This window comes from Heloderma suspectum, chromosome 4 (genome assembly GCF_057233095.1).
Source record: "Heloderma suspectum isolate Gila_16-S chromosome 4, 16-S_ref, whole genome shotgun sequence".
NCBI lineage: Eukaryota > Metazoa > Chordata > Lepidosauria > Squamata > Helodermatidae > Heloderma > Heloderma suspectum.
In genome coordinates, this window is record NC_139461.1 from 118,104,113 (window position 1) to 118,126,144 (window position 22,032).

Consider the following 22,032-nt stretch of genomic DNA (forward strand, 5'->3'; position numbering starts at 1 on the left):
GTCCATGTGTAGAGTCACCTCTTGTGCTGTTGGAAGAAGACCATAGTTTCCTGCATTGGCTTGGCAGATGCTGAAGGCTTTTAACACTAAAGCCTGCTGAACCTCACCCAGGCCTTAGATGCCTGCAGTACATTAGAGCACGCTGGTCAGAGCCTTAAACATGAGGAGTCACTTTCACCTGAAGAGTCCTTCTTTGCAAGTGAGCACTCCTTCTTACAAGAGCCCTACTGGTCTGTCGCTTGAGGAGATGATGCTCCTGGGGGCCAGGGGGTTGCTCAGCCTCTGCCTCAGAGGCAGAGTCGTCCCCCCTGCAGCTATTTCCCCTGAGGGCCCAGGCTCTTCCTGGTCTAGTGACAGTGACTGATGTGGGGTGCCCTCAGTTTCTGGGGGCTCTAGCTCTTCCTCCAAAGCGGATTATTCCAGTGGGGGCATGCCACTACCAGATCAGCCTGTCCACATGTTTATTTCCAGAATGAGGCAAGTCAGTGGAGCGTGAAGAAGGGAACTCCACTGACCTGTCCCATTCCAGGGTTTCTTCTCATTTCCAGGATTACTGTCAGAAGCGCTAGCCCCTATTGTGCAAGGGGTGTGTCTTGTTAGCACAACTGAAACAGTGGAAGTGCAGCCGTAGTATTGGATACTGCCCAAATAATGGTTACTTTCCCCTCATTCTTTTAAAATCAGCCCTATTTCTTTTACTTTTAAGTTCTTGTTAAACTGTACATAAATCAAGTGCCATTTAAATTTCACATCCCCAGCATTAATAAAAGATGTTATTGAATTAATGTACTGGGCATTTGATTTGGAAACATTTCATGAAGTTAAGTAAGTGTGTGTGTGTGTGTGATGTACACACATGCACACATCCTTGTATTTGAAATTCATCTTGGTTAAAGGTTTTTTTTTTTTTTACTTTACACCTGAAACATACTTTATGTTTATTTGAGTCACTCCAAAGATATGTATGTCGCCCAGCTCTGGCTATAATAATACAGCCAAGAGTAAGCTCTAATAATGTTTATTTGAGATCAGAGGGTGCTGATGTGTAGCAGAGACTTATTTTTCATGCTTCAAATGCTGTAATTCTCCCTTTAACTGGTCTTCCCACTGGGCAAATTTAACGGCTTCAAACTCTACAAAACCATGCAGCTCATCTTCCCGTTGGGAGTGAGCCAAATCTACATATTTCTCCTTTATGGCAGTAAAGTTGTGCAGTGGTTTCAAAATGTTATCATTCACATTCTTTAAAAGCTCTCGGTGGTGTGTCTCCAGGCCCTGCTGACAGCATATACCAACAACTCAGGCAAGGAGAACCTCTTAAGTATCCTCAGACTTAATCAGTGGCGTTTGTCAGAGTGCTCTCATCCAACACAGAGCCATAATCTAGAAGGGGGGAGAAGCCCCAAAAGCCACACACAGACAGACATAATATCTTCCAGTCTGTCTGCAACTTGCTTCACACACCAGGATGAAGAAGGGATTTTTATATTATAATTTTGATTTATCCCTTAGTTTCCATTTCCATCCATGCAGTCTGATTTTGTATTTTCCTGTGGTTCCAAAATATCTGCACCTGGGCTGAGAACCTGAATTAAATTTTTAGGCCAGATTAGATTTCTATGAACTTTTAGGGTGCAATCCTATGCATGTTTAAACTTTAGATAGAAAAAGTCCTACAACTCCCAGCATCCCTTCAGCCAACCACACCGGCTGGGGGCTGCTGGGCGTTGTAGGACTTTTTTCTGTCTAAACATGCATAGGGCAGAATCCAGCAAGGCACTTCTGCCTTGCCATCTGTCAGCCACCCCACCAACTGCATTGCCCAGATGGCCTCCACCACTTGTGCAACGGCGCTTTAGCATTTCTGGGGCAAGCCGAAATGAGTGAAAATGCCCATTTCTGGAGGGAGACAGTTTGGCAGAGCTCGCATAATATAAATCTGATATACATCCAACCACAGCTCCCCAGTACGCAGCTCCCCAGTATATGAAGGAGCAAAGCGGGCTCTACAGTGCTGGAGAGGGCACTCAGGTGTAATCAAGTCAATGGCCCTCTGCATCTCATGACCTAATTGACCATTGATATGTAGTAGATACAGTGGTCTAAATAAGAACATAAGCAGAGCCCTGCTTGATCAAATTAAAGGTACATCTAATCCAGTGTGTATACATACTCTCTGTCTCCCCCAAAGCAAAGATTTACGAAAACAAAAGCGTCACACACACACACACACACACACACACACAAAATTCCAGCCCCTGTACTTGTCTTTATTCTTTTAGTTAGCACTGAAATTCACAAGCAGGCTACTAGTAGAGGAGGCTTAGTACATTATGATATGATCATATGCTTAGAATGATAACAATATTTGTTTAAACAATTACAATTTCCCCATTTGCTGAAAACAACCATTCTGGAAATCCAGTACTTGAGGAGGATACCTAGCCTATCCTTCCAATGTCTTGATACTGGCAGTGTCTCTCTCTCTTTCTCTCTTGGAATATCCAAAATATTATACGGAGTCAGACCATTCGTCCATCTAGCCAAGCATTGTGAACATTGACTGGCAGTGGATCTCCAGGGTTTCAAGCCAGATTCTTCTCTGGCCCTACCTAGAGTGAGATGCTGGGGATAGAAACTGGGACCTTGTGAATCCAAAGCATGTACTCTAGTATTGAGCTATTGCCCCTGCTCTCTTTCTCCTTTTTTGTGCTACAAGAAAATGTCAATGAAGCCAAAATTATTGGTTTGGATATAAAGGTTTTATCCTGCAAATGGAATGTCCCCTGCAATTCGTGGAAGGTCCTTGGATCCAGCAGAGGCTTGTGTGAATGGAAGGCGGGGCAATTTTCACCAATTTTCTCCTTCTCCCTATATCACCCCCTGCATCACTTGATCTCTCACACTGTTTGTAGGGTACTCTAACACTTTGGGGAGTGGGGCAGAGGGGACTGTAGGGGGAAGGAGGAACCATGATCTGAGAGAACCCCACTCTACTCATAAAACTCTGGATCCAACTCAGTGTTCCTCATGTTCTGGGGAAAATATCCAAACAACCTGTACCAATGCAACACGTATTTTTACAAATGCAAAGTATTGGAAATCTAACTATACCCCAAGAATCAGAGAGGGGTACATTAAGTTATGGGATTTTGTGGTTCTAAATAAAATAACTTGGATTATTAGAGCTAGCAAAGGAGGGAGGTGTTGGGTTATGTTTGAACAACAGTGGAAGCGGTTTAAATAATTTTGGAGCAGCCAACAAATTATAGTGATTGATAGGCAATTTTTGTTATAAGAAGAGGGAATTATGGTATAATCTGACTGTAGTCATTCTTTCTTCCTTTGGGAAAAAATAAAGGCAAAAAAGAAATGTGCATTTTTATTACAGTTAACAGCTCTTAACCGTTTCTATCAATATTGATGGGGGCTTTATATAATGAACACACATCTGGACCAAATGTGTTGTTTCCCTTGATATTTGATTTGTGCTTGGAACCCTTGGCATTTGCAGTTAGGCAGAGCAGACACAATTACAGTTTTGTGCATGAGCAGGTTGGATACAAAATGGCTCTATATGCAGATGATTTGTTATTATTCATCAGTAGGTTAGAGTCTTCAGTACCAAAATTAATAAGATTAATTGATACCTTTGTTACACTTTCTGGTTATACTATTAATTGGTCAAATTCTGAATTTATCCCTGTAGGTAGTATCAAGACACCCAATGTAGTTACTAAAGGTGCTATCCTATACATGTTTAGACAGAAAAAGTCCTATAACTCCCAGCCTTCCCCAGCCATTCTCTGTGCTGGGAGTTGTGAGACTTTTCCTGTCTAAATATGCATAGGATTGCATCTTAAATGGCAATTTGCTGGTGTTCAGAGGTGATAAAGTATTTTGTTATATTGGTGCCTAGATATATTTTTCAAATGGTTAAACTGAATATAAGCACCTTACTGGTGGAAATATCTCTTAACTTCAAAAGATGGGTATCACTTAATTTAAGTACCATTTATACCACAGGTTATGAAAGGTAGCACCAAATCCAAGAGGTTGCTGGCATGGTTAACGAGCAGTGTTAAGGGAGCTATTAGAGAAAAGAGCTTCCTTCAGAAAATGGAAATCTTGCCCAAGTGAGGAAAACAAAAGGGAGCACAAGCTTGCACAAAAGTGATGCAAGCAGACCATAAGAGATAAAAAAAAGCATTTTGAAGAGCATATTGCTAACAACATCAAGGCCAACAATAAATAATTCTTTAAATGTATCAGAAGCAGAAAACCAGCTAGGGAGGCAGTTGGACCATCAGATGACAATGGAGTTAAAGGAGTACTGAACGAGGACAAAGAGATTGCAGAGAAGCTGAATGAATTTTTCTCATTTTGTCTTCACTGCAGAAGATATAGGAGATACCTGTGCCTGAACTGATGTTTTCAGGAAGGGAGTCTGAGGAACTGAGGCAAATAGTGCTGACAAAGGATGAAGTTCTCAAACTTACTGATAAACTGAAAGCAAACAAATCACCAGGCCCAGATGGTATCCATCCTACAGTTCTTAAAGAACTCAAATATGAAGTTGCTGATCTTCTAACCAAAATATGCAACATGTCCCTCAGATCAGCTTCTATACCAAAGGACTGGAAGATGGTCAATGTAACACCAATTTTCGAAAAGGGATCGGGGGGGGGGGATCCAGGAAATTACAGGTTGGTTAGCTTAACATCTGTTCCAAGTAAATTAGTTGAAGGCATTATTAAAGATAACATTAGTAAGCATATAGAAGGACCAGCCCTGCTGAAAAAGAATCAACACAGCTTCTGTCTCAATAACTTTTTAGAGTCCTTTGAGAGTGTCAATAAACATGTCGACAGGGGATATCTGGTAGACATTGTTTACTTGGACTTCGAAAAGGCTTTTGACAAAGTCCCTCACCAAACACTCCTGAGCAGACTTAGCAGTCACGGAATAAGAGGACAGGTCCTTGGATGGATCAGTAACTTGTTAAAGAACAGAAAGGAGACAGAAGGAATAAATGGTAAATTCTCCCAATGGAGGGAAGTAAATAGTGGGGTCGCACAGGGATCTGTATTGAAATGCTTTTCAACCTGTTCATAAATGATCTGGAATTAGGAATGAGCAGTAAAGTGGCCAAGTTTTTGGATGACACCAAATTATTTAGGGTGGTTAAAACAGAAAGGGATTGTGAAGAGCTCCAAAAGGATCTCTCCAAACTGGGAGAATCGGCATCTAAGTGGCAAATGCAGTTCAATGTAAGCAACTGTAAAGTGATGCACGTTGGGGCAAAACAGCCCAACAACAAGTATAGCCTGATGGGATCTGAACTAGCAGTGGCCAACCAGGAAAGAGATCTTGGGGTTGTGGTGGACAGCTCAATGAAGATGTCAACCCAGTGTGTGGCCACTGTAAAAAAGGCAAACTCCATGTTGGGCATAATTAGGAAAGGATTTGAGAATAAAACTGCCAATATCATACTGCCCTATACAAATCTATGATGTGGCCACACTTGGAATACTGTGTACAGTTCTGGTTACCACATCTAGAAAAAGATAATTGTAGAGCTGGAAAAAGTGCATAAAAGGGCAACTAAAATGATCAAGGGACTGGAGCGTGTCCCCTATGAAAGAAGGTTACAACAGCTGGGATTGTTTAGCTTGGAAAAAAAGAAGGTAAGGGGAGACATAACAGAGGTGTACAAAATAATGCATGGTGTGGAGAATGTGGGTAGGGAGACATTTTTCTCCCTCTCTCAAAATACTAGAACCCAGGGTCATCCTATGAAGCTGATTGGCAGGAGATTCAGGACAGATAAAAGGAAGTACTTCTTCACACAGCACATAGTTAAACTATGGAATTCGCTACTACAGGATTAGTGATGGCCACCAATTTGGATGGCTTTAAATGGGGGTTGGACAAATTCTTAAAGTCTATCAATGGCAACTAGTTCTGATGGCTATGTGCTACCTCCAGTACCTGAGGCAGTAAGCCTATGAACACCAGTTGCTGGGGAATATGGGTGGGAGGGTGCTGTTGTGCTTGTGGGTTTGACAGCTGGTTGGCCACTGTGTGAACAGAATGCTGGACTAGATGGACCCTTGGACTGATCTGGCATGGCTCTTCTTATGTTCTTATGTTCTTACTTGGGGTAAGGTTAACATACTTAAGATGCATTTCTTGCCACAGTTAATTTATGTACTATGTAGTAGGGATGTCCGCGGAATCCACCGTGGACTCCAATGAGGCCGAATTGCAGTGAATTCAGGCCCCCAAAGTCCGCGGTGGAATTAATGCACTTGCCTGTGCCTCTCTGGACTGAATATCCACCCGCAGCTGGTTCCATTCTGCCATCTGTGTGGAACCCGGAAGTAAGTGATTGGACGCAAATGGCGTCCACTATGCTGTTTGCGTCCCCATTTTTCCTCGCGATAGGCTACGCGTCTCTATTTACATAGATACTTACGTGGCCTATCGCATGAAAAAACAGGGATGCAAACGGCGTAGTGGACGCCATTTGCGTCCCTGGTTTTTCACGCAACAGGCTACATAAGTATCTATGTAAATAGAGATGCGCAGATGATCGTGAGGAAAAATGGGGATGCAAATGGTGTAGCTGATGCCATTTGTATCCAGAGAGCACTGTAGGAGCCGGGACGGAGCCAGCCAGCTCGGATTCCAGGGGGAGGAATGGATCACCTCCCCCCTGGTGGATGCGAGGTAAGGGGATCCGTACATCCTGACTATGTAGTATTCCTTTATGCATTCTCCATACATACTTTCAGGAACTTTATGCAGCATTTTGGAAGTTTATTCGTGTGTGTGTGTGTATGTATCCTCCTCGCTTCTCACAGAAGAGAATGCAGCTGCCAATCAAGGAGAGAGGATTTAATTTTCCAGATCTTAATTTATATTGTAAGGGTTATTTGTTAACTTGTACCAATGACTGGAAAACAGCTTTTTCTTTTAATACTCCTCCATTGATTGTTTTGGAGTCACCTTATTTGGCATCTCTTTCTGGGTGAATGGCATTAGGATCTAGGTATATTAAAAAGAAAGGAATGGCCCCACTAACAATTTTAGCAGCAAGAGAGACTTGGTATACAATGTCTCATCAGCTGCAGTTTGATCCATATTCCCATGCTAAATTAACTTCATGGCAGAATTCAGTCTTGAAAATAGAGAGACGGCCTTTTATGTGAGGAATTGGGATGACAGTGGAATTTATACTTTAGACCAGATTGAATTACAGGTTTTTACCATTTTCAGTATTGTGGATTAGATATAATTTACTGTCTAGTGGTAGTTAGCAGAATATTCAGCTATAGCATTTGTTGGAGTCTATATATGCGATGAGTGCTTCTGCGCTTGCCACACTGTTGGAAGAATTAATTGATTCTTTACAGAAAGCTAAGCCTACAACAGCTGTTTATAAAAGTCTTTTGGAATGTAGTAAAGTAGATGTTCAGAATGTCAGAGTGGAATGGAACAGGGATTTCAAATGTTTTATACAGTTTAATAAATGGAAAGTTGCCTTAGTATCCATATATACTATTTCTGTAGATCTAAAATTGAGGCTGATTCAACAAAAAATGATGTTTCATGTATACACCACAGGGGCTTGCTAAGAAGAAGCTGGCTAGCTCTTCCAGATGCTTGCGATATAATGATGACCATTGTGGAATATGATGTTGTCATGTCCTGTAGTGGCTTCCTTTTTCTTGGAAGTCATTGCTTGTATATCTTTTGTTCTTTAAGTAATAGCTGATGTTCCCGCACTTTTAAATTCACCCCTCTGATGTGGGGATTAGTGGGTGGACAGCAAAGGTGGATACTGAGAGCCTTTGTAGCTGCAAAGAGATGGAGGATGCAATCCTATGGAATCTGAACTCGGAAGCGGCCAACTATCCAATGCAAGCCGAGTGGAGCAAGGAGCGGATTGGAGTGGGGAGGGGGAGGGGGAGGATGGACAGCACATAGGAAACATCATAACAATGCTTCTGCGGCCTCCTCGCCTCCCTGCTCCTGGGAATGTCCCCTTTTTGCCTGCTCCACTCTGCTCTTATGAGCACGGAGCCGGAGACAACCTGCGCTGCCTATGAGGTGGCAGGGGAGGGGGCAGGGAGTGAGGTTTCTGGGAACTGAGCTCGGAGCCTTGGTTCTGAGCTCTGTTCCCTGAAATGGAAAAAAAATCCTACGGCTATCTAGACACTGTCTAGTGGCCATAGGATTGTGCCTTATACTTCAAGCTTGGAAGGATGAACACCCACCGCCCATCATTCAATGAACTGAAGATCTTACTGCTCTTGCTGTATTTAAATGTATCCCCTACAGCCATCAGTCTCATATAGATGCTTATTTAGATATGTGGAGTGCTTATATTAACATATATATTTGAAATATAAGTGTCAAATCTTTATTTTCACCTCTTTCTCTTTTTTATTATTATTAATGGTGATGTAAATGATTATTGTGTATGGTATGTTTTATGATACACTCTTCCTTTTTCTCCTTCCTTCCTTCCTTCCTTCTTCTTTTTTCTTTTCTTTTATGGCTCCTGCCATTTTTGTTTGTTATTGTTATATTTGCAAATAGAAAAAATATTTTAAAGAAGTGTCAAAGTTGCATATAAAACCATTTAGGTTAGGGGTAGGCAACTTTTGGGAGGCCCATGAACCAATTTCATCCTACTGGAACCCATCAGGGGCCACCCTGCCTGCTGCTGCTACACCACCAAAACTCAGTGGCACAGTAGTAGAAGCAGGGGAAAAATTGGCATTTTGCCACTGAAATTCAGTGGCAGCAAAAAGGGGCCTATTAAGCTTTAAAACCATTTTTAAACAGAACCATTTTTTGATTCCACCGAATTTAGGTGACAAATGGGCAGTTTATGCCACTGCAACACCACATTCAAAAGCGGTGGGGGTTGGGGTGGGGGTGCAGCAGCAGCTGCACACCAGGGCGGGAGACCGCATGTTGCCCACCTCTAATCTAGATTCTGGTTTAAATATTTAACAGTTTGAAATGCCACAAATAGAAGATAAATACTGACTTTGTCCATGTGCAAAGTTGAAACACCAGCATTCTCACCACCTTTCCACATAAATATCTCTAAGTAGGACACCACTTGTTTGTTGGTTTATTTGTTACATTTCTGTTGGCATGAACCAACCCACACACTATGCTCTGCATCTAAGACCCTCCTCCGGGAGCTGCCTCCGAGAGAGGCTTGGAGGGCAGCAAGAAGAGAGAGGGCCTTCTCGGTTGTGGCTCCCCATTTATGGAATAATCTCCCTGATGAGGCCTGCCTGGTGCCAGCATTGTCATCTTTTTGGTGCCAGGTTAAAACTGCCCTCTTCTCTCAGGCATTTGGCAACATATAATGAGTCTCTTGATTGTCTCTGGTTGACTGTTTTTGTTTTAGATATATGTTATTGTTGTTGTGCGTTATTTGTTCTATGTTATTACATGAATGGTTTCATATTTTATTTAATGTATTTTAATGATTTTTAATTTTTGTGAACTGCCTAGAGAGCTTTGGCTATGGGGCGGTATAGAAATATAATGAATGAATGAATTTAATCCACCCAGTAACTAATTTTCTCTGGGTGTATTTGACCACTTAACCAGTTAACCCATACTGTGGGAAGAACTGAGTGTTTGGAACAACAGTAAGCCAGTTATCAGAATTCTTCCAATCCTTTCACACTTCTGTTATAGTTCTTAATGAAATATTTCCATTATTAAGGTACTGAGAATGAGATGCTAAATGAATTCGATCGTTACCAATTCCACTATGAACTGACATGATCTGTACCTCCCAGACTAATGTGGAAATTGAAATGTAGTCATCCACCAACATTCGGGCTTCTCAGAGGTCCTGACACAATTCTCAGTCTCAAAGGGCATATCAAAATATGTTTAACATGTGACTTTTGAGAGAGAATAAAAGATTCTGTAGAAATCTGTATTTTGAGAGAAAATATGTTAAAAAATATTTAAATGCAAATTGTGTTGAGTTTTCTTTTCCTTAGAAACAAACAAACAGATTAATGCAAAAATGGATGGAACTGCGTTACAGGTGAACACATACAGAAGTGTTATGTGGCAGGATCCTACACTGCCCACACACCAGCTGGACCACGGTTAGTACAATGGGAGCCAGAGGTTCTAAAAGCAATCCTGGAAACTACTGGGAATGCTCATTTCTGGAATGGGGCAGATCAGTGGAACTTGAACAAGGGAACTCCACTGACATGACCCGATTTGGAAATGACAGTTTTCCACTCATTTTCAGGGTTGCTTTTAGAACTGATAGTTCCCCATTGTGCTAGCGGTGAGTCCCACTGGCACAATGGAATGATGGCCCAGTGGCCCTGTTGAATACTGTCCATGGACTGGAAGTAAATTGGTTCACCCATCGCTACTGAGAAGTCAATGGACAGATGTTTTCACAGGACGGATGTTTTCACAGCCTCCAGTCTCCACCTTCAAAGTATATTAACCATGATTTGAACTTCAGTTCTCATCAGCCCCAGACAGCATGGCAAATGGTCAGGAATGCTGGGAGTTGTAGTCTAAAACATCTGGAGAGCACCAGGTTGGGGAATGCTGTCCTACAATATAAAATGTAGGTGATAAAGTCTGATGTTGGTCAAATAAACTAATCTTATTGGATAGGTAGTTGCAGTTTTTGGATATCCTCTGGATGGTATGGCACTGCAAACCTACTCAAGCCATACAAAATATTTATTTTGAATTGTCAGAGACACCACTCTAACATATAATTCATAATGAAAGCTCAACAATAAAGAGACCATTGTTTTAGATCAAATTCAATTTTATTTAACAGTGGGTTCACATTAGCATTTTGTTGATGTCAGGGGCTGCAATTACTCCCAGATGCAACTGAGCATAGTTAATTCTGAAAGGACATTTGTTTAAGATGAACTCATTTTGCAAATCCTCAAGGGGCATAGTTTTTCATTTCCTTCAACTTATCTATAAACCAGAAGTAAAGGAGAATCTATCATCTACTTGAAGCACTTGGATGTTAGATGCAGCTGGATCCATAATGTTAATACGAAGTCCTACCCATAAAGTTATATTTGAGAACTTTCCTCTTTAACCTTGATGCCTTTAATTCAGGAGTAGTCAATCTTTTTGGGCTATGAGACCATTTTGCAATTTGAGAATCTGTCCTGGGCACCACCACAAAATGGATACTATGGACGTCGTGGCAAAGGACAAGTGACCTGCCCCAAAGACTGAGTACAAAGCAGAAGTGGGGTCTGAGCACTGAACGACTCCTTTGAACCCACCATTTTCAGCACCAGCAGAAACCTATTTCACTGCAATCCCAGCTGCCAGTAAGAAAATGTGTTAATTTTTACAAAGGGGGTGGTAGGGCACCAAGAAATGTGTCCAGGGGTGCATTAATGCTTGTGAGCACCATTTGTCTACTCCTACTTTAATGTGTCTGTCTCCCCTCTTATTTTACAAACCATAGGTTCAAACACCAAATTAAATAATATAGCAGAGAAAGGATTGACAACCTTGCCAGGTTCCTTCCTGTAAATCCATAATTTTAGAAGTATCTCTGGGGCTGGCTCCAGGTTTTGTGGGTGCCTGGGTGACAGGGCATCAGTGTGCCCTTCCTGGTGGTACTACAAATTTGGTACTTCTGTCTCCTAACCACACACCTTCTCTCTCTGGACTTTTCCTCAAACTAGCGATGCTGGAGAAATTCAAGACAGACTAAAATGAGCTTGGATTTCTAAGAATCTGACCTGTGGAATCCATTGCAGAGCGACCCCCTCAGGCCGTGTGGAGTCAGTGGACTTTCAGATTTTTTTTTTTTAACTTTCCTGAAATGTATGCATATTTATTCATAGAATAATATGCACGTTTCTGCTGAAGAAAAGTTGAATGGAATGGGGGACAATACGCTAAATGTTATGTACTAAGGTAAATTATGTAAATTGTTATGAAACCTCTTACATAATTATTTGCGTATTTTTCTGCATGACAAAAAAAAATCACATTTGTCTGTGAGTGGATGACAGACCCAAAGGCACCTGATAATCTGTGAAACACAGACGGAGTGGATTTTACACAGTCCATACATCCCTATGTCCAACAAAACAAGCTCCTTTTGTTGTCAAAGAGCAATACAAACTTCTGGACTTCACTGGTCGCCTTTTATAATGCTTTGTAAAAAAAAAAAAAATCCCTACAGAATTTCTACTACCAGTGTGACTCAACCTGACAGCAGAATGAATGACACACATGGAATTATCCCACTTGACCTCAAGAGAGCTCTGAAAGGCAAGATCAAGCAAGAGTGACTTGTGAAGAGGAAGAGATGAAGAGCAATTCAGTCAGGCTGATGCTGCTTGTGATCGTAGGCTCATGTTCTATATTATCCACAGATTTTCTTACCATCATGCCCCTTGTAAAATATGCTGGATCTCTAGTGAGATATGGGTGTATGTTAGGTGATTAGTTAAGCCATAGAGTAAGGACAATACCTACCAACAGGGCCGGTGTCAAAGGTAGGCAGGGGCATCTGCTGAGGACCCACAATCTAGTAGGGGCCCACTGACAAGAGGCCCATGGAGTTGTTCCACCTTTCACCATTGCATCCTGCATGTTCACCTGTCTCTTGCTCTTGTCCAGATAATGCTAGTGTTGAGAAGGAGGAGCAGTAGATGCCACTGCCAACTTGTTCATGGCTCTCTGCCTGCCATGCAAGCATGTGATAGCAAAGATGTGAGAGAGATGAGGAGTAACAACAGCTTGTGACAATGGTGGAGATAAGGTAGACTCACTGAGGGAGGGGGCCCCTTCAGGGTCTCTTGCCCAAGGGCCCTCACAAACCTGGAGTTGGCACTGTCTGTCAATATTAAAAATAGGTATGCAAGAGCTTTCAAATTGCCCCCCAGTTCCTGCTTCCCTCAGGCTTCCCCCCGCCCCCACATTACTGGCCATCTCCATGGCATAAAAGTCCTTGTGAGCCCCTTAATTTTTTTAAATGTTCATTGTCAAATTAAAACATTTGCATTTAACACACTGAGATTGCTGAGAGGAAAGGCCTCATCATAAGGTGAACATTTCAAGAAAATGTAGGCTAGGGAGATAGCTAACACAGAAAAGCATTTGAGTTATTTACTTATTATGAATTTAATGTATTAAATGCGTCATAAAGTAAATTTCTCTAGGCATTGTACAGTATAATTTAAAATATAATAATAACATAATAAAATACCATAAAAGCACAATTAAAACAATAATGTAAACACTCATAGACATACCAACACAGCATAAAATGCAGTAAATAAATACAGTAAGGGCGCAATCCTATGCATGGTTAGACAGAAAAGAAGTTCTACAACTCCCAGCATTCCCTAGCCAGCCATGCCAGCTGGGGAATGGTGGAAGTTGTAGGACTTTTAAAATGCCTAAATATACATAGATTGTGACCTAAATAAAGCACACGAAGCCTTTCTTCACATGGAGCTTTTATCCTGCGAATGAGATTGATCCTTCACGGATGTTCGTGGCTCTTTACATGATGCTGTGACCCTCCAGGGCATCTCCTGTACTAAATCACTTTGTTCCATTTATAGATAGATCGCAGATAATGAGCTACCAAATTACCCCGTTGTGTTCCGCTTTAGTTCCCTCCATGAAAAGAGGAAAAGTGGCAAGAAGAGGGGTGAGATCAATGAAAGATAATGGAAGATTCAGATACGGGGAGAAGGAGGGGGGAAAGGAAGCAGGTGAAAAAGGGAGTCGTCGTGATCCTGCATTTAAAATGGATGCCGAAAGCCCCGGTTTAAATGCAGGAATTTAGGCTGGTCTAGAGATGCCCTAAGTCAGTAAGTAAATAAATAAACAAAATGGATGCAAGAACTAAAACCACCATGAGATACAAGAGTTAAAACCACTTAAACACTTGTTGTTGTTTATTCGGTCAGTCGCTTCCGACTCTTCGTGAGTCCATGGACCAGCCCACGCCAGAGCTTCCTGTCGGCCGTTGCCACCCCCAGCTCCCCCAAGGTCGAGCCCGTCACCTCCAGAACATCATCCATCCACCTTGCCCTTGGTCAGCCCCTCTTCCTTTTGCCTTCCGCTTTCCCTAGCATCAGCATCTTCTCCAGGGTGTCCTGTCTTCTCATTATGTGGCCAAATACTTTAAAAGCCTGGGAGAACAAAAAAGTCATTGCCTGGTGCCAAAAAGACAGCAGTGTAGCACAGGGCAAGCTCCCCTGGAGAGAGCATTCCAGAGCTTGAGGGCTGCCACTGAAGAATCCCTCTCTCTTGTCATCACACTCTGAGCATCAGAGCGAGAGAGCACTCGAAGAAGGGCTTCTGCGCAAGACCCTACGGCACAGGTAGGTAAGGATGTCTGCATTTCATAATATCCGCCCCATCTGCCTTTTGCAGATTGGCAGCTGCCTTTCGCTCTGTCGACTGCTCATTGGCAGAATTGGATTTTTTCCAGTTTCCTGAATTTGTGAAAATTTGCACCAATCCCCCCCAAATGCACCCCCCCAATGCGCATTTTCATGTTTTAGCATATGGGGGAAATCCGCATTTTTTGTCAGTTTTCTTTCGGTTTATGTATTTTTCTATAACTAAATTTGCATAAAATTCCATAAAGTAAAAAAGAAAAGAAAAAAGTAGTCCACAAGTCTGTGGAATGACTCAGGAAAAGCCAGTCTGCTGTGGAAACCAGAGGTTGGATTCATAGAAATCTGAACTAATTTGATTCTATTGCAGATTTCTCCAACATCCCTATTGTTGTTGTTCAGTCGTTCAGTCATGTCCGACTCTTCGTGACCCCATGGACCATAGCACGCCAGGCCTTCCTGTCCTGTGCACTATCCCGGAGCGTGCTCAAGTTCATATTCATTGCATCGGTGATGCTATCTAGCCATCTCATCCTCTGCCGTCCCCTTCTCCTTTTGCTTTCAGTCTTTCCCAGCATCAGGGTCTTTTCCAGAGAGTTTTCTCTTCACATTAGGTGGCCAAAATATTTGAGCTTCAGCATCTGTCCTTCCAATGAGCACTCAGGTGCTGGAGAAGACTGTTACGAGTCCCCTGGACTGCAAGGAGGTCAAATCAGTCAATCCTAAAGGAAATCAACATCCCTATAGGTAGGTACATATGGAGGGAGGTGTTCTGTCAAGTACTGAGGTCCCATGTATCAAAACCAATAGATGAAACATGGATCCATGTATCAAAAACCATTAGATGAATAGATGGGTTGGATGAAACAAGCTCAAGGAGTGACGGTACAACTCCTTTCCCCCAAAGGTTCTGGTGCTTCCGGGGCTTTGCTCATAATTTTCTGGAGCTTTAAAAATCCCCAGGGTCGGGTAAGCTGCAGGGATACTGGACAACTTCATTTGGTTCATTTTTAAGTGAATCAGCCTAATTTGCACTTCCCAGACTAATATGCAGATTAGAACACAGGTATGCTTCAGATACTGCAGTTCTCTGAATTTTGCAGTGCGCTTCCCCGCTCAAAAATTGTGTACAAAAAAGGAGCATATATTAGGGAATATTGCATACATAAATGTGGATATTAGGGAACATTGCCTACACAACTGTATATTAGGGAAAGTTGTGTACAAAAGAAAGTGCAGATTTTCCTGCAGTTTAAAAAAGAAAATTAGCAGGACGATGCAGAAACTGGATGGAACAGACTCATGGATGAATATATGTGAAACTGACACAGACTGGATATAGACTGATTTGTACATCCGTAGGAAGATGGTGATTGCTTAGCTTTCTCCCTAAGCAGCTTTGTGTTCTGGACTTGAACAAAAAGCTACATACAGACTTAAGGCAATCTGTTGCAGTACAGCCAGCATTACTTGTAGGACAGACCATAGCTTAGTGGTAGACACAAGCTTTACATGCAGAAAGCCTCAGATTCAATTCCTGGAATCTCCAGTTAAAAAGATCATGTAACAACAAGTGATGGACGCTGCTAGTCAGAATCGATACTGGGCTAGACAGACAAATAGTGTGATCTGGTATAATACAGCCTCTTGTGTTCCTAAATTATGAATAAATTTAGAACTCCTGAGTCCTGGCAGAAAAATGTGTGTAGTGTTCTCCAAAGACATTTGTAATTGCTGATCTGTATTTGAATCCAGCTGAGGGCAGTTTGCCCATCACTTTGAAAAACATGGTGGCCAGGATTTGGAAACTGGGAGGGTGGTTCAGAGGATCACTGTAGAAATGGTAAAAGGACTAGTTCTCCAATAGAAGGGACCTTGTTAGTCCCAGAACTATTAATACATTGTGTAATAATATAAATTTGAATGATACCATTCTTCTATTATATAGAACAAAAGATAGATGTAAAGTTATATAATGGGATGCATTTTCAGAAGGGGACAGATATGTTATTTTGCTGAGCCACAGTAGGAAGAAATGCACCAGTGACTGTGTTTGGGGGAGATGGAGGGGAAAAACGTAGCTTCACTTTCAAGGGAGTAGAAAGCATGGAATGGGTTTTCTAAACTAACGCTAAATAGAGCATCCTTGTTTTCATTCACAGTTCACACTATTAGGTTGGTGGTGGAGAACACTTTTTACCACTGAGGACTTTATGAGCACATACGCATGCACACACACAAGAATTGCCATGCTGAATTTGTCCAATGGTTCATTCAGTCCACCATTTGTCTCCAACAACATGACTGAAGGGGACCCATGACTGTACTTTGCAGAAGTACAACAAATTTTCAGGAACAAAACGACAACAATGCTCAAACGGCCCAATCAGGATAGAGCATGCTCAGTAGCCATGGAATGTTGACTGCCAGTTGGAAAAGAAATGGTGGTGTGGAGTATCATTCCCTGTTTGACCTCCTTATAGTAACCCAGAGGAAGGCATGGCTGGCTGGGCTGTTAGAAACCCTGAACAGGAGCACTTCTGCAAAGAGGTGAGGATACATGGCAATGTTTCATTGCAGGTCCCACTTGTTTTTACCTAAAATCAGTTGGGCTACCAGGGTTAAGGGGTCCCTGGGCAAGATGACCTCTGGGGGATCCCTCACCCACACACTTCTGGGTGCTCCATGGCCAGTTTCTCTCTCCCGTTTCTCCCCCACTGACACTCTTTCTTGCCTCCTGACACTATTTCTCCTACCTGTGCTCTCCCCTCCCCTGAGCTCTCTCTCTCTGACACTCACTTCTCCTTCCCTCCCTCTCTCTCCCCCTCCCTCCCTCTGTCTCTTCAGTCTTTCTCTTACTTTCCTCAGTGTTTGCTCTCCTCCCCTTACCAACAGGGAGCAGCACCTTTCCTTCCCCTGTCCCTCTTTCTTTTACATTTCAGAAGAGGGGGTGTAGTGTGGAGGAAGCTGCAGTCACATCTGGCATCTCCCCAGTCCCCAGAGTGCCTCTGGGCACACATACAGCCACCTAGAGACTCTTTGGAGAAATGAAGATGCTGGGTGCAACTGTAGCTTCCCCTGCAGTGTGCCTGATCTCTTCTAAAGTTAAAAGAAATGAGAGAGAGAGAGAGAGAGAGAGAGAGAGAGAGAAGGTGCCACTGCCTGGTAAAGGGGAGTGGGGAGTGAATATCAATACAGAAGAAGAGAAATGCAAACATTGAAAAGAGCCAGAATCTTGCCTGGAAGTTTTTTTTTCTGAAGATGTATGTGTGTGGTGACTGCATTTGGGGACTCTCCAGGCTGCAGGGGCCCAGACCTCTGCCGGGTAGTTCAGCCCTAGCAGGGCCTCTGCCTATTGTGAAAGTGAAAGCAAGCTTGGGGGTTCCCCCTTAGACAAGACATTTGAAGTTTTTTAAAGGAAGTCAAAGAGTTTCAATTAAACTAGTACACTTGCTTAGGAAGACAGTTTCTCATGCATTCCTAATTACTACTTCTGCCCATTGTTCAGGGCAATAGGCACTTAACTCTACACATCTCTCTCCCCTACCTATAGCCAGAGCAGGGTGTGGCCTCCTCTTCAACAGGCCAGATGGCTGGCTTGTGGCCAGGCAGCCCAGTCGCAGTCATTTAGTGCTGCCAGTCACCAGGATTCAACTAGGTAGTTCCTCCCACCCACATTTGGTGCTCTGGCCAAACCCTTTTATGAGACACAACATAAGCCCGTTGCACTCACTCTTTTTGAGGTTACACCATTCATTCAGGGTTTTTTTGAGAATGAGAAAACTATTTTGAACGCATGAAGCTGCTTTATACTAACTCAGACCAAGGGATGCTTGGAAAATTTGATCTTCATGAATTCCAGCTTAAGAACACAACAAGAGCCCTGCTGGATCAGACCAAACACCTGTTTCCCACAATATCCAACCAAATGCCTCTTGTGAACCCCCCAAGTAGTATGTGAGGGCAATAGCCTTCTCCTGTTGTTCCCCAGCAATTGATGTGCAGATGCATGCTGCCTCTGATCATGACCAGTAGCCACTGATAGCCTTATTTTCCATGAGTTCACCTGAATTCTGATATAAACAGACCTGATCTGCACCTCCAAGACTAGTGTGCAGATCAGAACTTAGTTATACACCAGCCCTATTCAGGCGTTCTGAACCTGAATAGAGCAAATGCATGAAAAAAGGGAGTGATCCAGCCCCCTGCCTCCTGGTGGTCACATTTGTCACCCTCAATTAGTAGAGGCAGGCAGACTGCCTGAAGAGGAGAGCCTTCTCAATCTGTGGAGACTCTCCATGCGAGCCAGAATCAGTGAACTCATGGAAATGACACAGACTGGATATAGACTGATTTGCTCATCCCTACTCAGACATTGGTGCAATTTCCTTAGCACTGTCTACTGTGACGGGCAGTAATTCTCTAAGGCAGGTGTGGGCAACCTTTGGCTATCAAGATGTTTTGGCCTATAACTTCAATCAGCCCCTGCTAGCATAGCCAATGGTGAGGGATGAAGGGAGTTGAAGGGCAAAATATCTGGAAGGCCACAAGTTACCCACCCCTGCTTTAAGGTCTCAAACAGAGGTCTTTTCCAGCCCTTTTATCCAGGATCCTTTTAGCTGGGATTTCAGGTGACTGAACTGGAAACTTTGTGCACATAAAAGTACTCTCTCCAGTGGAGGCTGCTGGCTCTGATTTCGGTGGGGCTCTGAATCCATTCTGGGTTTCAGTCAGAACCAGCCAGAAATCTAAAGGAGCTATCCACTGTTCTGAACCTATTTTGGGGACAGGGTTCAGCACCTTGGATAGCTTTTTTTTTTTTAGAGTTCTGGATGTTTCTTACTGAAACCCAGAATGAATGCACAGCCCACCGAAATCACAGCCACCAGCCTCCACTGACTCTATCACTGGATTCCTTCCTTGTTACATATCAGTATCTAGGACGTTAGCTTCCAAAGCAAACATTTTTGCGAGATTCCTCCCATGTTTACCTTGAATCCTGTAACTCAGTCCCTATGGGATTATGCCGCTGAAGGTTGAAAATGCAAATAAATGCTTGTATTAAGAAAAATAACATTATGAGCTGAGCTTTGCAAAACCAGTGCCCTTATCACAGACAGCAATGACAATAGAAAGCTCTCACCATCTGATTTGTGAGTGCAAATACAAAATGTATCAAAAAGCAGGTAATGAGACACCTACAGTCTGTCATTTGTTCCATTTTGCCTGCATAATTGAAGCTCGTTTCTAAAGCTGCCCTTGTATGTTATATAGCTAATGAAAGTAATTTAGATATCTATGCTCCACTGTAATGCTTTTCCCCTATTTTTCTTAAAGCTTTCTGGCTGTCTTTAAATGGCTTCTAAATAATACACTGTTATCTTGGACTGATTGGATGTACTCTATTAGAACCAAACTATTGTATTTCACACTGTATTTTTATAAGCTCTAAAAAAGCTGCTTGAAACCTGATTTCTTTTTAGGGGCTTATAATGGATATCTATATAAGTAAACTCTGTGAGGCTTTCATAGCCAGCATGCATAAATTATTATCAAAGCCATTTAGCAAGGGTGGACATTTAGCTGGTTAGTAACTATAATGGAAGGACGGCTTAGTTTCATATTACTATAACAGGGGTGGTCAACACTTGTATTCTCCTCTCAGAGGTCAGGTGGTTCTCTAGACAATAGTCTAGGCCCTGGACAAGAATTTTGCTTTATAGGCCAACCCCTTCATAGGTGTCACAATTATAGAGCATATACATGGGAACATGGCCAAGGCATTACCGATAAAACCCAGAGAGAGAAAGAGAGAGAGAGAGAGAGAGAACATTTGTATCTCTCAAAATTTTAGACAACAATCCTTTCCTTATGAGGGAGACTTGAGCAAAGATTTGGACCACTCCCTGGCTAAAATTTGCTGTGTGCCTATATATAGCTTAGGCAAATTTATGTGTTTTCTTTTCTCCACTTTTTTAAAAAAAATAATGCATAAGGTGCCACCCTAGTTGGAATCCATTTGAATTGTTTCAACATGGCTACAATGGACTTAAATTAGACACTAATATTTCTCTCCCCTCCCTTTTTTTTTTTAAAAAAAAGGTCTCTAACTGGAATAAAAAGCAAGTATTTAAAAATGGTCAGCATTAAACCTAGATTAAAGAAGTATTTCAGACAGCTTGAGTCCCCATGTGAGAATGTAGTAATTAAGTAGGAACAATCTATTATCTTTTCTATTCATTAACTATTCATAATGAATGTAATGATATATCTTCAACTATATATGGAAGAAAAATTCCATTCTTTAAGCTTCTGCATTTGGTATTCTTTTACCCCTGTAACCTAAAATGAGTGCTTACAGTAACCACTTATACTGTCTGCAGAAATGCCAACAGCTGAAGAATCTTTGGCTTTTTTGGTTCAAAGGTCACAAGAAAGAAGTCTCATTCATCAGGATCTGTATTGAACTGATACAAGTGAGCCAGTTCAGAAATTGCTTTATTATCCAGAAATGCAATCACTTGCATTTCTCCACAGTCCCTTACAATGAGTGATGTTGCCAAAATTTATAATTTATAATGTTTTGGTAAATTAATTTTTCCAGCTTTATAATGTTTGGCTGTTCTATAAATGAAGCATTATTTTATTCCTTGAGAACCTATCCCCTGGCTCAGAGTAGCGATGGATGAATTTGTCAATTTTACTTTCTCTCGGTTTGTAATTTCTCCAATCTTAAGCTTGGTTTGTCCCAAATTTTGAAATATATATTTTTTAAAAGTTTGCATGAAATTTCATATGAATTCTTGTGTGCATTTCTCTTGATACATGCATTCTGTATGCAATTTCCCCTAATATACACTTTTTTTGCAATTTCCCTAATATTGCAATTTCCCATTTTGAACATTATTTTTGCTAACATGCACAGTTTTGTCTGCACTTTCCTCTAACATACACATTTTTGTATGCATTTTTTTTTAAATGGAGAACATTGCAAAATTCAGAAATGTATTAATTTTGAAGGGTAACTTCGGTTTGTATGTTGATTTGAATGTGCAAAACTAGGTAAGTTCGCATTAAAATGTAAACTAAATGAATTTCCCCCCATCTCTTGCTCAGAGTGTTATATGAAATTCTGAGCATGCACAGTCAATGCTCAGCTGATTGTGGACTCAAAGTCAGCTGCTTAGTGGGTGCATCCACAGAAATGCTTTACTATTAAAAACATACTTTAAATTAAACTCCTGAGAGACTAGACTATTCAGCCAAGCAGCCTCCTTCCAGAAACAAGCATTTCTGCTTGTTTGGGGGCTTGCCTCCAAAGTGCTAAATCATCATTCTGCAAGTTCTGGGGGCTACTTGTGCAACAGAGTTGGTGGGGCTGGCCGTGCACAGACCAGAACTGGTGGCCAGCTCCGTGAGCAGATGAGCAGCATTGGATTCTGCCCCTTGTTTTAAAGTGATAATGTAGTTTTCTTTTGCCAATGCTGCCATTGCGCCACCATAATGTAGTGGCAATTTGGTGGCACAGCCACAGTGATTCCAAGTTGTGTGTGTATGTGGCCCACAGATCCTCTGAAGTTGCCCACCCCTGCTTTATATATCTGTT